Raw genomic sequence first — 15,642 nt, forward strand, 5'->3', positions numbered from 1 at the left:
GTACTGTTAGAGCTTCATAGGTTGTTTGGGGTCATATTTAGAAGGCATTTTAGTGTCTTTGATGTTATTTTTCCCTTTTTAAATGGAAAGCGTTCCTCATGGGGCCCTGAGCAGTTCTTAGCCATGTTATTTAATAGGAAGTGGATAACATGGCTAAGAGCATTTGCTGGAAAATGCATGAATATCGCTGATTTTTCTGCTATATTCATGGATTGTGGCCGTTTTTTTTCACATTGCTTCATAGGTCGTTTGGGTTCATATTTAGAAGGCATTTTAGTGTCTTTGATGTTATTTTTCCCTTTTTAAATGGAAAGCGTTCCTCATGGGGCCCTGAGCAGTTCTTAGCCATGTTATTTAATAGGAAGTGGATAACATGGCTAAGAGCATTTGCTGGAAAATGCATGAATATCGCTGATTTTTCTGCTATATTCATGCATTGTGGCCGTTTTTTTTCACATTGCTTCATAGGTTGTTTGGGTTCATATTTAGAAGGCATTTTAGTGTCTTTGATGTTATTTTTCCCTTTTTAAATGGAAAGCGTTCCTCATGGGGCCCTGAGCAGTTCTTAGCCATGTTATTTAATTGGAAGTGGATAACATGGCTAAGAGCATTTGCTGGAAAATGCATGAATATCGCTGATTTTTCTGCTATATTCATGGATTGTGGCCGTTTTTTTTCACATTGCTTCATAGGTTGTTTGGGTTCATATTTAGAAGGCATTTTAGTGTCTTTGATGTTATTTTTCCCTTTTTAAATGTAAAGTGTTCCTCATGGGGCAAGTGTCTTGTAAATACGCTCCCACTTGTGCTTGGCAAATTTAGATTTTGATTATGGGAGTTACCTAGCCATGTTAATAGTGTCCCAAAAATGGTGCTAGGGCATTCCAGAAAACACTTTCATGTGTCTCAAGGACATTTTTAGTTATTTCTTCATGAATGCAGGTATACAATTGATTTATATGCTGTGTTTAAAAACGAATTTTGAAATGAATTAAATTTCAGGATATGTACTGTTAGAGCTTCATAGGTTGTTTGGGGTCATATTTAGAAGGCATTTTAGTGTCTTTGATGTTATTTTTCCCTTTTTAAATGGAAAGCGTTCCTCATGGGGCCCTGAGCAGTTCTTAGCCATGTTATTTAATAGGAAGTGGATAACATGGCTAAGAGCATTTGCTGGAAAATGCATGAATATCGCTGATTTTTCTGTTATATTCATGGATTGTGGCCGTTTTTTTTCACATTGCTTCATAGGTCGTTTGGGTTCATATTTAGAAGGCATTTTAGTGTCTTTGATGTTATTTTTCCCTTTTTAAATGGAAAGCGTTCCTCATGGGGCCCTGAGCAGTTCTTAGCCATGTTATTTAATAGGAAGTGGATAACATGGCTAAGAGCATTTGCTGGAAAATGCATGAATATCGCTGATTTTTCTGCTATATTCATGCATTGTGGCCGTTTTTTTTCACATTGCTTCATAGGTTGTTTGGGTTCATATTTAGAAGGCATTTTAGTGTCTTTGATGTTATTTTTCCCTTTTTAAATGGAAAGCGTTCCTCATGGGGCCCTGAGCAGTTCTTAGCCATGTTATTTAATAGGAAGTGGATAACATGGCTAAGAGCATTTGCTGGAAAATGCATGAATATCGCTGATTTTTCTGCTATATTCATGGATTGTGGCCGTTTTTTTTCACATTGCTTCATAGGTTGTTTGGGTTCATATTTAGAAGGCATTTTAGTGTCTTTGATGTTATTTTTCCCTTTTTAATTGGAAAGCGTTCCTCATGGGGCCCTGAGCAGTTCTTAGCCATGTTATTTAATAGGAAGTGGATAACATGGCTAAGAGCATTTGCTGGAAAATGCATGAATATCGCTGATTTTTCTGCTATATTCATGCATTGTGGCCGTTTTTTTTCACATTGCTTCATAGGTTGTTTGGGTTCATATTTAGAAGGCATTTTAGTGTCTTTGATGTTATTTTTCCCTTTTTAAATGGAAAGCGTTCCTCATGGGGCCCTGAGCAGTTCTTAGCCATGTTATTTAATTGGAAGTGGATAACATGGCTAAGAGCATTTGCTGGAAAATGCATGAATATCGCTGATTTTTCTGCTATATTCATGCATTGCGGCAGTTTTTTCCACATTGCTTCATAGGTTGTTTGGGTTCATATTTAGAAGGCATTTTAGTGTCTTTGATGTTATTTTTCCCTTTTTAAATGGAAAGCGTTCCTCATGGTGCCCTGAGCAGTTCTTAGCCATGTTATTTAATAGGAAGTGGATAACATGGCTAAGAGCATTTGCTGGAAAATGCATGAATATCGCTGATTTTTCTGCGATATTCATGCATTGCAGGCCTTTTTTTATCACATTTGCAAGCACTTCTTAGCCATGTTATCCAATGGGAGGTGGATAACATGGCTAAGAGCATTTGCTACAAAGGTTGTTTGGGGTTATATACCATTTTTGGGAAATTATTAACATGCCTATCTAACTCCCATAATCAAAATCTAAATTTGCCAACCGCAGGTGGGAGCGTATTTACAATAAATTTGCACCATGAAGAATGTAAAATAGCATACTAGATACTCAAATAACTTATAAATATGACCCAAAACATCTTATGAAGCACTAGTAGTGCATATTTCCAGAAATGTAATGGTTTTCATTTAATGATTTACTTCATTGGTAGGCCTTCACATGTTTTTTTACCTTGGTTTTTTTTCAGTGAAAATCTTATCTGCAACCATGTGTTGGCCTCACCTCAAATAAACAAAACAGGTGATGGACTGAATGTGGATCAATGACACACATTCACCCCAGTCCAAAGATCTGGGCCTAAACAAACCTTTAGATAGGCTACATCTTATCGTCATCCTGAATTAATGATTTAAAATATTAGGGAGTGATTTATGAGTGTTGTATGCCTGTTTTGTACCATTGAGTGTCATTTTTGTGATGCAGTGCTGGTGGAAAATATTTGCTATGTTAAATAATTAGTACGGCATTAAGTTTTAGATGACTGTTATTTATTTACTGTTTGGTAATAGTGGTTAATAACATTTTATATTATATTTTTTCACAGATTCAACTGCAGATTCTTTCATAGTTTGGAAAATGCCTTCCAGAAGTCGAATACGAAAGGCTAGAAAACGTCAAAGACAGCAGGATGATGTTTTATTGCAGCAGTCCTCTTCCCCAAATACTTGTCAAAACACCAAGAAAGGTCCGGGTAAGAGCACGAAATCATTCTTAAGAAATATTTGTAGTAAAAAAAATTTTGCTCAAAAAAATGTGTCTGTTCACAAAAAGAAAAGTAATTTAAATGGAAAGGAGAGACACATCACAAATGTTACTGGTAGAGGAAGAGATAACTCTGTGCATGATAGTAGAAGGAAACAACAGTTTAGGGACATTCGACAACGAATGTTCCGTAATAGGATATTAGTTAATTTATTGAAAAATATTAAAAAGAAAGGCCAACAGAAAGCGGCATTTTATAGGAAGAAGAAAAATGTAGAGAAAATTATTGATCATGCTTTTGAAATCAAGCGAAAGTTGTTTATTTTGGTAATCAATAGAATTAGGAAACTAAGCAAGGTAATTTCTGATTTCAAAACAAAAAGTAGATGGAAGAGAGTAGTAAATCGTACTAACTTTTGTGAAGTTTTTTCTGGAGAATGGATGCATAGTTCAAGTTCTGAGGCATTTTTTAATGAGGAGACTTATTTTCAGGATAATGATTTGGTGCATGCAGTTGACATCAGTGGTCGAGCTTATGAAGTGAAGGATGGTTGTCCAGTTGAAAAAGAACAACTTGTGACAACAGAGACAGAAGAGGCGCTAAGTGATGAGGTTTTAGGAAGACGTCCTAAGGGTCCTGTGTACATTTGGAAGTGTAGTTCTATTTTCAGTGTGCGACAGGTTTCCATCAATTTGCTTTGTGATTTTATACGGACATTTAATAAGAAAAGTTTGAAGCAGAAAATGAAGTTGTTGCAAGATTTAGATCCTTGCAGAGTGAGACAAATTACAGGTTTGCGTGGTCATTCACTGGCTTGTCTTTCCAGGAGAGTATGCCAGAGTGTTTTTCATCATTTCAGGATGCTAGCAGTGCATCATAATAAAGTGAGAAAATTAGTGAGAATGTTGTATTATGCTAAGAGTCCAGCAATTATGCTTAAACAGTTATGTGCTGCTCTTTTGCATGGTTCTGAAATAGATGTGAAGAATCTTTGTGAAGAAATTGAGTTTTGTTACTTTGGTAGTAAAGATGAGAATGTTCAAATTGACCCTGAAGTAGAGGGTAATGTGGAAGATAATGTACAGGTTTCCAGTACAGATAATTTTCAGAAGGAAATTGCCACGTTTCAGATGAAATCAAGTGAGAGGCCTAATTTCACTTGTGTATGTTGTCGACGCACTTATTATAAGAATCAGACTAAGGTAGTGGATTTATATGCAAAAAGTGAAAGGGAAAATAATAGTGAATGGAAGGATTTAGCCACATACTTGATGGTAGAAAATTATTTTGATTTGGGATCGGATCAACGTGTGTGTACTTATTGTTGTAATAAATTAAACCAAAACCAGATGCCTGCTAGGGCAGTTCATAATAATCTGGAATTGGTTGAGATTCCTTCTGAATTGAAGGATTTAAATACTTATGAATCTATTTTGATTCAAAGTATCCATCCCTTTCAGGCTATTGTAAGAATGGAGCCAAAGACAGGGAAGTTGCCTCCAGCAGATTTACAGAGAGGATTAAAGGGAAGAGTTGTTTATTTGCCTCTAGATTTGAACAAAAACATTAACACAATTGGAATAGAAAAAGTGGAAGAGGAACCTCTGGTTATCTTGGTTAATGGGGTTCCGACAAAGAATAAGAAAATATGGCAAGATTTAGTGGATGTTAGGAAAGTCAAAAAGGCAACAGTGTATTTGAAGAAAAATAATAAGTACTATAAGAATGTATATGTTGCAGAAGAGGAAGTAAGTGATGAAGAGGATAGCGATTTGTGTGCTGGCCAAATTGAGAAAGTAGAGGCCTCTAAAAGTGAAGAAATATATGAACATTATAGTGTTCATCCTTTGCATTCCAAGGAAGTCATGGGGAATGCTATTGAGTTGTTTCAAATGAAACAAGCCAAAGGGAGTCCCATTAGTGTTTGGGAGGAAAGTTTGGAAGCTCGGTGTTTCCCACAGCTATTTCCCACAGGTCAAGGAGGAAGATATGATGAGCGACCTCGTGAAATTCCTGCGTCTGAATACCGGACTTTACGATTGTATGCAGAAGATCCTAGGTTTCGGCAATGCATTCCCTATTTGTTTCATCTCCTGTTTGAAAGCGATCTGTCTGGACTTTCATATGCAGTGAACCACATCTTAAAAAGTGGTATACAGATGCGAAACATCTCGGCAAGTGACTTTATGCATAAAGTCAATGTCCAAGACAGTATTTTGGATTCTCACTTAATTAATCTCATGGCGTGTCAGCGTGGTACTAATGAGTACTGGTACCGTCGTCATGGTGATTTAAAATGTATGCTGAGGAACTTAGGAACTCCGACATGGTTCCTCACTCTGAGCTGTGCTGAGTATGGCTGGGATGACTTACTTGAATTTCTACGAGAGGCAAATGGAAATATTGAAAACATTGAATTCAAGACACCTGGAGAACTGTGTTCTTTGGATCCTGTGAATGTATGCAGGTACTTCAATCATAGATTTGAAGCTATGATGTCTTTCATCACAAATAAAAAGAATCCACCTCTTGGAGAGGTGTTGGATTTCTTCTGGAGAAAGGAGTATCAAGCAAGAGGTGCCCCTCATATACATATGTTGCTGTGGATCAAGGATGCACCTAAATTTGGAACAGATCCGGATGACTTAGTGATGAATTTCATCGAACAGTATTCTACGTGTGCTGTTCCAAACGCAACGGAGAAGAAAAGTCTAAGAGAACAAGTTCTACGTTTCCAAAGCCATCGTTGTGGAAAGTACTGTCGTCGTAAATTCAGAAACAAGGACAAGTTCTACACTAAATGTCGTTTCAACTTTCCACGACCGGTGATTTCTAAAGGAAGAGTGAACAGTTTGATGTCTTCGCTGCGACATAATGTGACGAGGAAATCACCCAAGAATACATACAATTTGAAAAGGAACGAAGAGTCCAAGTACATCAATGACTACAACCCAGTGATTTTGTCCATGTGGAATGCCAACATGGATATACAGTTTGTGGCTGACAACTGTATGGCTGTGGCTCGGTATGTGACATCTTACATCACCAAAAAAGAAAAGACCGAACTGAAGGATATGTGGGAGGACATTTCCCATGAAAAGAGCCTCAGCAAGAAGTTGTACAGTTTCAGTCTGAAGATGTTGTCGCATCGAGAAATCGGAGCTTACGAATGTTCTGATCGATTGTCTTCAGCAAGTCTCTATGCCAAATCCAGGAGTCTCGTTTGGGCGAGTCTTGGTCTTGCTGCAACGCGAAATCGAGTTCTAAAACCTGTTCGGGAAATTGAGTATTTGGCAGAAAAGGAACCAAACAGTACCGACATTTTGAAGACCAACATGTTGGATACATATTATCCAAATCGAAGCAGTCACCTTGAGAATGTTTGTCTATATGAGGTTCTCCAAAATTATATATTCAAGAGGAACATCAAAGAAGATATTGAGAAAGGAGTGTATGCTGTAATTGGAAGTGAGGGATGCCTGGTCAAGCAAAGAAAATGCCAATTAGTAAATCATCGAAAATTAAGTGGCGAATCTCCAGAAAAAAAGGAGTTTTTCTATTTAGCACTTTTGCAACTTTTCAAGCCTTGGCGTGCAGAAGAGGAACTGCTTGGAGATTTCCTCTGTTACGAAGACTCTTTCAATGCAGCCAAGGAGTCCATAGAATGTCCTGCTTTTTCTAAATATCAAGAAATGCTAACTTTGGAAATTGAGCAGGAAGCAACGATTGCAGCCGAGATTGCCAGAGACAGTTCTCAGGACAGTCAGAGTTCTGTTTCATTGAGTCAAGATCCACTTGGAGGACCTATTATCGAAAATGAAGCTGCCACTGCTATGAATGAAGTAGAAAGAGCCATGGCACATGCTCAGGAGGATTCAGTTAACTTACAAGACTTGGAAAAACAACTCAACGTTGAGCAGAGGAAAATATATGATGAAGTTACCAAGGAAATTGAGCACGGATTAAGTCATGAGAAGAAAGAGTGCTCGTGTACGTCGTTGAAGCCTGTCCGACTGTACGTGAGTGGAGAAGCGGGAACTGGAAAAAGTTTCCTCATTAAAGCAATCTCTTGTTATTTGCAGGAAAGGACTGAGTCATCGCTGTCTTGTGTTGTCACCGCTCCTACTGGACTGGCAGCACATAATATTAAAGGTATTACTTTGCATCGTCGATTGATGCTGCCGGTGGAGCATGACAACAAATTACAATACAACAAGTTATCTGGAGATGCTTGCTGTGAAGTTTCAAGAGTCTTGAGGAAAATGAAACTACTTATCATTGACGAAGTAAGCATGGTTTCCAATGTCATGCTTGCCTTTGTGCATTTGAGAATGCAAGAAGTACTTAAAACTGAATATGATGTCTTATTTGGTGGGAAACACATTATTGTTTTCGGAGATCTTCTACAGCTGACACCAGTAAAAGGTCAACCTGTGTTCAAAATACTCACGCATGAAGATACCAGGAAGTGCCTAGGGAGCATTGGCAACGTCAATATATGGTTAAACTTCAATTATGCAGAACTGCATCAAAATATGCGTCAGGCAAAGGATGAAGATTACAAGAATATTCTACAAGATATTAGAATTGGAAAAGTGACCGAGCATGGGAAAGAAGCTTTAAATGCACGGTTACTGTCAAATTTGTATCCCAAACAAGAGATTGTGCCTGAGAATATTTTTCAGAAAATTACTGAGAAGAAATCCGGGATATGTCTCATGCCAACTCTTGCAGAATGTGCCATCTTCAACAACAAAATGTTGAATTTAGAAAAGCAAGACATTGTGAAACTGGAAGCTATCGACAAATTAGAGCATATGGGATCAACAATTATTTTGTCAGATAATTTGAAATCAAAATTGGATTCATTAGAGAAGACTATATCTAAGACAGCGGGTTTTGAAAAGACTCTGAATGTGTGTTTAAATTGCCGAATCATTTTGAGACGGAATTTACATGTAGAAAGAGGTCTGGTAAATGGATCAATGGGTAATGTTGTTGATTTTGAGAAATACAGAAATAGAGATGGAATAGAATTTTTAAGAATTAAATTTGATGGCATTGAGGAAGTACAGCAAATTGGTCGTTGTTCTGCTAGGTTTTTGCTTGTTAAAGATTTATATGTTCGCCGTAAACAGTTTCCTGTTTGCTTGGCATATGCGGTGACAATCCATAAATCGCAAGGTTTAAGTGTAGACTGTGCATTGGTGAATATTGGTAGTTCTGTGTTCAAGGAGGGTATGGCATATGTGGCATTGTCACGAGTTAGAACTTTATCGGGATTGTACTTGATTGACTGTGATGTCACAAACATTTGTGCAGATCTAGATTGTGTTAAGGAATACAATAGGTTAAGAAGAGAGTATGTGCCACATTTGCCTCAATATCCTTTGTTTGAGAAACGTGTGGTAGGCCGGAAACGTAGAAATAGCAGTAATAGTAGGGAGGTTGTTGCAAAAAGACTAAAAGTCAATGAACCGAAAGTTGATAGCAGAAAGAAAGTGGATACTGTTGAAGAGATTGTTGGTTTTCAATTTGAAAACAGTTCTGGTGTCAACTGCTATGCAAATGTCGTTGTTAATGTTCTCTTTTCACTAGAGAGTTTAAAACAACAGATTGTGTTCAATTCAGAACAAAGTTTATGCTGCTTGTTGAATTCTGTGTTAGAGAAATGTAGCACTGATCGAACAAAAGTAGAAAGTGTGTCTGAAGTTCGTTATCTGTTAGATGAATGTTCAGGTCAAACAGACTTCTCTGAAAATAATCAGCAAGATTGTCAGGAGTTTTTAATGTATATGCTTGATATATTGCAAGATGAGGGTGTAGATGTAGATCACCTGTTTGGGCTTTCTTATCAATGGCAGCATGACTGCGAGAACTGTATGGTATCAAGTACTACTAGTGTAGACTCAGAAAGATTTATATATTTAACTTTGCCAGACAGTAAATCAGTGTCCTTTAATAAGCTAGTAAAAGCAGCTGATCACAACATGGAGTGTAGCCAATGTAAATGTGATATGATGTCAACATTATTTATACGTAGATATGGCCAGTATGTCATTTTAATGATTCAACGATGTAGGCCTGATGGATCAAAATTGTCAACTTTAATAAAAAATGTTGTGGCTTCTCAGCTGTCAATATCAGGGAGGACTTTTGTTACTGTAGCAATTATCTATCACGATGGTCCATCAACAACATCAGGACATTATACAGCTTACTTAAAGTCTGGAAACGGCTGGTCATTCTGTAATGATTCTGTTGTAACTTTCAAAAAAAAATTGCCGTTTGACCTTAAAAATTCTTTCCTGGTGTTTTTAAAACCAAAATTTTAAGTAGAGGGAATGTAAGTCTGCAATGCTGTCTCGATTAAAAATCCAACTATATAAACCTGATGCAAGTAAGTCTGCTTCATAGTAAGCAGTATCAGTGTCATAGGAAAAGGAGAACATGAGTGACAAAGAAGACTAAGATATTAGTAGTCCAGGATTGTGAAAATAATCTCAAATATTTTATTTTTGAAAGTTGCGAAAATAGAAAATGTCGGGATTTGATTGGAAGAATTACAAGACTTGCGAATCGCGGCAACATGATTTGGCCTAGTGGAAACATGTGATATAATGAGAGAAGTTTTTTTTCTATGTAACATATTTCACGTATCGATGGAGGTTTTCTTTCAGAAAGTGGCGGGCTGAAAATATTTAAAGCACAACAGAGTGGATGCTGTTTATAGGAGATCGTTTGACGTCATTGAAAGTAAGTTAATTTTAAGAAGTTTTGAAATCAGATTTCTTAGGTTTTATGGGTTTTTTAAACACAGTCATTTTGATTGTGTTTTTTTTTCCCCGCTGTTACATGATGAATACCTTCAAGTCACTGATTTATGTGAAATTTGATACATTCTGAGAACAGCAAAAATAAACCATTTAACATGTATAATTAATGTTATGCTTTTTGTCCTTATGATATATATTTAGAAATGTGTGGTACATATGGGTAAGCTGAGTTCTGTAAATATCAATTTTAATGCTTAGAGTGCTGTACTTCTGGGTAGTGTTTTTTTTTTTTTAAAAAAAAAGAGGCCTCACCTCAAAGAAAGCTCTTGAAAGCACACATCTTATTTGCATCCTAAAACAATCATTTACAATGTTAGACACAATTTTATTATGGCTTTACATCTTTTTTGTGCTGCTATTGCATCACTATTGTGAGACATTAGCAGTGCAAGAAAAACATCATGTTCCAAAATAGGCCTCAGTTCAGCAATATCAAGATACAGTTTCTTTCGAATATATATCTTTAGGATTGTGTAGGGGACGTAGAGAAGCAGAGACTTCTGTAAATGTCAAAGTTGTTGAAAAACTGTTTGTTTTTGAACCTTTTCCCTTGTCTTTTCTAATTTTTAAATACATGTTTTAATATTTTTTGAAATGTTTGTTCTTTGTTTTACAGATTGAAAGTATGAAAAAATATTTAAAAAAGGTAACAAGAATTATAAGGTAAATGTTTTCCACTCTTTTTACCCGCAATGCACTGCTGATGATGTCATTGACACTATCTCTCATTTACTCTCTCTAGCTGTCTTTCTTTTTACATTATTCTCTGATTACTTCCCTTATACTAACTCTTCTTTTTTTTAAAAAAATATTTTTTTAGTTCGCTTAAAGTTCGCGAACCGGTCAGCGAACTTGAAGCGAACCAAAAGAAATAGAGCTTGCCAGAGTGATAAACATTCTAGCAATTTTGTTTGAAAGGGGAGGTAGTTCTGAAAAGAACTGTTTTTTTTTGTTTTTGTTGTTTTATATTTTTTTTTTATTTTTTGAACATTTTTTGATTTTTTTGTATTTTTAGAACTGTTTTATGTTTTTTTTGTGTTTTTTATGGAGGGGAGACAACAAAAAACAGGCTTTCAAAACGGCTCAACTGGAGCAAAAAAAAGAAAATTACTTTTTGGGTGCATTAGGGCATTTATGATTTTCATATGCAATGTTCATGAGCTTGACACTCATGTTGCCATATGACAGCATATCACCACAGTAAACACAAGATAACTTTATGTGCTGGAAGTTAGGTTGGATGTTTGGCACAGTCTCTTGTGCCTCTCTTCCCGTCAAAGACAATGTGGATGTAGATCTTGCCACAGGAGTTGCCGTCGGATTGTCTTCAAGATCCCTTAACTCAGCCCGGCTGTAGTTCAAGGGATGCCACCTGCTCATGTGACGATGCATTGTATAGTTCCCCATACTGTACTTCTTTTCTGTGCCTCTCGACAATCTGTAGTCACAGATGAGGCAGGTGGCATATTTTGCATTCACTTTCTTTGTTCCAGGTGGGATGGTGAAAAACTGCCAGATGAAACTGGTTTTTCGTTTAGAAACCCGGGGCAACTCATCAACAAATTGTTGTTCCTCTCTCTCCTCTTCTTCTTCTTCCTCATCTTCCTCCTCTCTGTTAGTCATAATTTGACTAGGTGGTCCTCTCTTCTTATGAGGAGGTGGAGGTGGTGGTGGGGGTGCACCAGCTGCAGCAAGAATGGAAGCCATTGTGGATCTTCAGATAAATGGTCTTTCTCTCACCAAGATGAAAGTCAGAGTGAGGAAATAAGGAGGGGTTTACATGATTTGGGGAAAACAAAAGTTCTGAGCCAATGAAAAGTGTTATTTTTAGGTCACATGACCTAGTCATACATCATTTGGAAACCAAAAGTGAAATGAACCAATGAGAAGTTTGATAAACAAGTCACATGACCTGTTCCGCTTACGTTACGCGGCGCGCGCCGCGTCCCAGATCGCTTCCGGTTCGCGGTCCGGAGCACTTCCGGGAGCGCTAACGCGACGCGTCATTAGACGCATTACGCGATAACGTGATATGTCGCGCTTCCGCGACGCGTCACTGTTCCGCTAACGTAACGTTGACCGGTTCGCGGACTAGATCGCGGCATCAAGATGAGCTAACGGAAAGCTTCCCGGTTCGCGAACTAGAAGCGAAGAAAAAAATATTTTAAAAAAATTATCAATAAACATCTATATATATTTTGGGATTTAAAGAATAATACATTTTACAGCTACAGATGTTAGCTTTTAAAAAACCAATGAAATTCACTGAAAAAACCATAGGTTATAGACCATATATAGTTAGAAATTTGCATTTAAAAAACCATTGAAATTCAATGAAAAAACCATAGGTTATAGACCATATATAGTTAGGAATTCGCATTTACAAAACCTTATTTTACTCGCACAAAACCATTGAAATTCCATATATAGTTAGTTGCACTAACTATATATCGCGCACCCGCAATCCACTGCTGATGATGTCACATATTACATCATTCATGACATGGTCAGTGACATCACTGATGACATCACTGATGACATCTCAAATGACATGACTGATGACATCACTGATGACATCTCATTTGACATTACTGATCATATCACTGATGATATCATTCATGTGATAATACGATGAACCTCTTCAGACTCTAATATAACCTTAGATACAATCAGTGTAAACAGACACTCACAGACTGTCACTCATCCATGGAGTTACTCACACACCTAGTCAGTCATGCAAAGAATCAATCACACCTCCATTTCCTCAACTATACAGTTAGACAAACTTTACTTATTCAAACATATACTAACACATATTTACTCTCTTATACAATCCCTGATACAAGTTCACAATGATCCATACAGCCACTCACACATTCACTGGCTCTTATGCACAGTTATTTATATATGTCAACTCTCACATGTACTGTGCTTTACATATGTACTTACTTTGACATGTAGCACTGAGATATCCATTCACTCACCAATACACTCATGCACACAGTCAACCGCCCATACAGCTGTTTCCACATGCACTTTTGAAACCATACATCTAGTGAATCAACTGCTCACACATCTATGCACAGAGTCATACACCTCCCAGCCACCCACAAACACACTCAGTCTCCCATACAAATACTTGGGCAACCAATCAATAACCCATATAGTTACTCATATAGCTACTGATCAACACATGCAACAGTTTACAGAACAACAGACATAATGATGCACAAATTAAGACAGTTTAGTCACTAACCCATGCACTCAGTGAGACACATTTAATCACTCACTCATACAGTCAGTCATGCACCTACTAAATCCTTCATCCAGACACTTATGCATCCACTCATTCTTCAATATGTAAGACATATTTTAACTTTACAGAAACATACAGTCACTGGATGATGTCATCAGTGATGTCATCAGTGATGTCACTGACCATGTCATGAATGATGTAATATGTGACATCATCAGCAGTGGATTGCGGGTGCGCGATATATAGTTAGTGCAACTAACTATATATGGAATTTCAATGGTTTTGTGCGAGTAAAATAAGGTTTTGTAAATGCGAATTCCTAACTATATATGGTCTATAACCTATGGTTTTTTCATTGAATATATATATATATATATCATCATCATCAAAGCTTTATTTCAATATGCAAGATATCATAAAAGCACATACAAAATATAAAAACCACAATTCATAAAAATTACATTTTTCAAAGTAGGTTACAATAAAAACATTCGTAATACAATAAATAATTTAAAAGGCATAATAAACATTAGCAGCTTGGTGAACATAAAAAATTTAGGTAAAACTAAGATCATCTCATAGCCTTTAATCTGATCAGCCAAGCCCAGCTCAGAAATTTGGCAAACCCACACACTAAGCTTGTACTAGTGTCAGCCTTGAGTATTCTAAGTGCGGAGGAATGATCCCTGGTTCCAAGCATTAAACACACGGGTTTGAGCCATTTCTGTCTTGGTTTTACATAAGCTGGGCATGCAAAGAAAACTTGGGCGATACTTTCAGTGACACCTTTGCAAATTGGGCAATCAGGTGAGGTTTGATACGGGGGGCTTCCACTTACAGGTATACTCATGGAGGGGAAGGTTTCCCAACCTGAACTGAATAAATAGGGATCTGTCTCTTGGTTTCTTGATAAAATCCAAGTAAGGCTCCAAGCGAGGCTTAGGTTTATGCTGTTTAAACGCTTCAGTCAACCTTCCTTGGGCTGGGTCCATATATCTCCAGTCTCCAAGGTCGCGGTGAAGGCTAGTCCTTCGAAACGCATCAAGTGAAGCGTAATTGAATAAACACGCTTTATTTAAGAAGTAGCCTGGACTTTGGTTTTGTGCTTTGAACTCGGAAACCGATTCCGTTGGCTGAATAACGAACTCAAAACAAGGAACTGAAATTGAGCAAATGTAAATGCTTTATTTATGTTTTGAATCTTTTTTTTCCACTATGAATGTGCATATGAATTTGAAAATGAATGATAAACGTTAATGGTTTTTAAATGAGCACTATGCACTTTTGACACAACCACCATGTATAAGTATTGGCTAACGTGAGAAATGCATGTTACAATATGGCGCCCACTAAATTCAGAGAAGAATTGTCCTTTCTCTATTACTATTGTATAATGGACCAATGACCTTAAAATGGTGGCTTTGATTTTATCACAAACGTTGCACTGACGAAGCCTGTGAAGGCGAAACGCGTCTGCGAGGGGTGAGGGGGTTCTGGTGATTAAAATTCTTCAAACGGATACCAGTGTGCCGGTCCCGTCTTTTCTTCTGACAACCGTATGACATCAGGAGTTGTGTAGCTGTATATCGCGCCTCACCAGCGCTGAGGACTTCGGCACCCGTGGAGTTGAGGAGCGACGGCGGTGATTGGAAACTGTGCTTCAAACGACTATGACCGTTGGCCCCGGGGAGAGATGAGCAGTAAATCTACGTAAGACATCGGGACAAGTACAGCGGTGTATCGGCTCAGCTGCACACGCGGAAATGGCAACACACTAGCTAGCGGGATCACACCAGCTTACCGACTGAGGACGGAGACACGCCAGCTGGCGCTGACGAAGACCCGGAATCGAGCGGCAAGGCGGGTGAGTGAACGCCGATGCTACTGCCCGAAACTTTTGCTCAGCCCCATCCACGAAGGTTCCGAGTGGAATCGCCAGACCCCTAACTGTAGTGACGTAGTCACCACCCCTGCAATTTGTTGACACATTCTGTTACAAGTGGAATACTGTGTATGAACATGTCGAATGAGGATGGTATCTCAGGGAAAAGAGAGGCAGCTGCAAACTTTATGTTTAGAAGCGCAACCACTCGACAAACCCAGTCAAAGAAAACAGCTGTCCCGGATGCTTCTGGAAGCACATTGAAAACACTATTTTCCAAGCTTGAAAAAATTCAAGAAAGAGAAATCCGAAAATGGTGGGAAGCGACCTCACTGGAGAGGTATATTGACTGTGGAAGAATACCAAGGGGATTGCGCATCTATACCGTTCCATCCTATGAAAATCCTGATCCTGCTTTGCTTAAGGACTGGGCAGA

The sequence above is a fragment of the Lissotriton vulgaris genome, chromosome 7 (genome assembly GCF_964263255.1).
Source record: "Lissotriton vulgaris chromosome 7, aLisVul1.2, whole genome shotgun sequence".
Lineage (NCBI taxonomy): Eukaryota > Metazoa > Chordata > Amphibia > Caudata > Salamandridae > Lissotriton > Lissotriton vulgaris.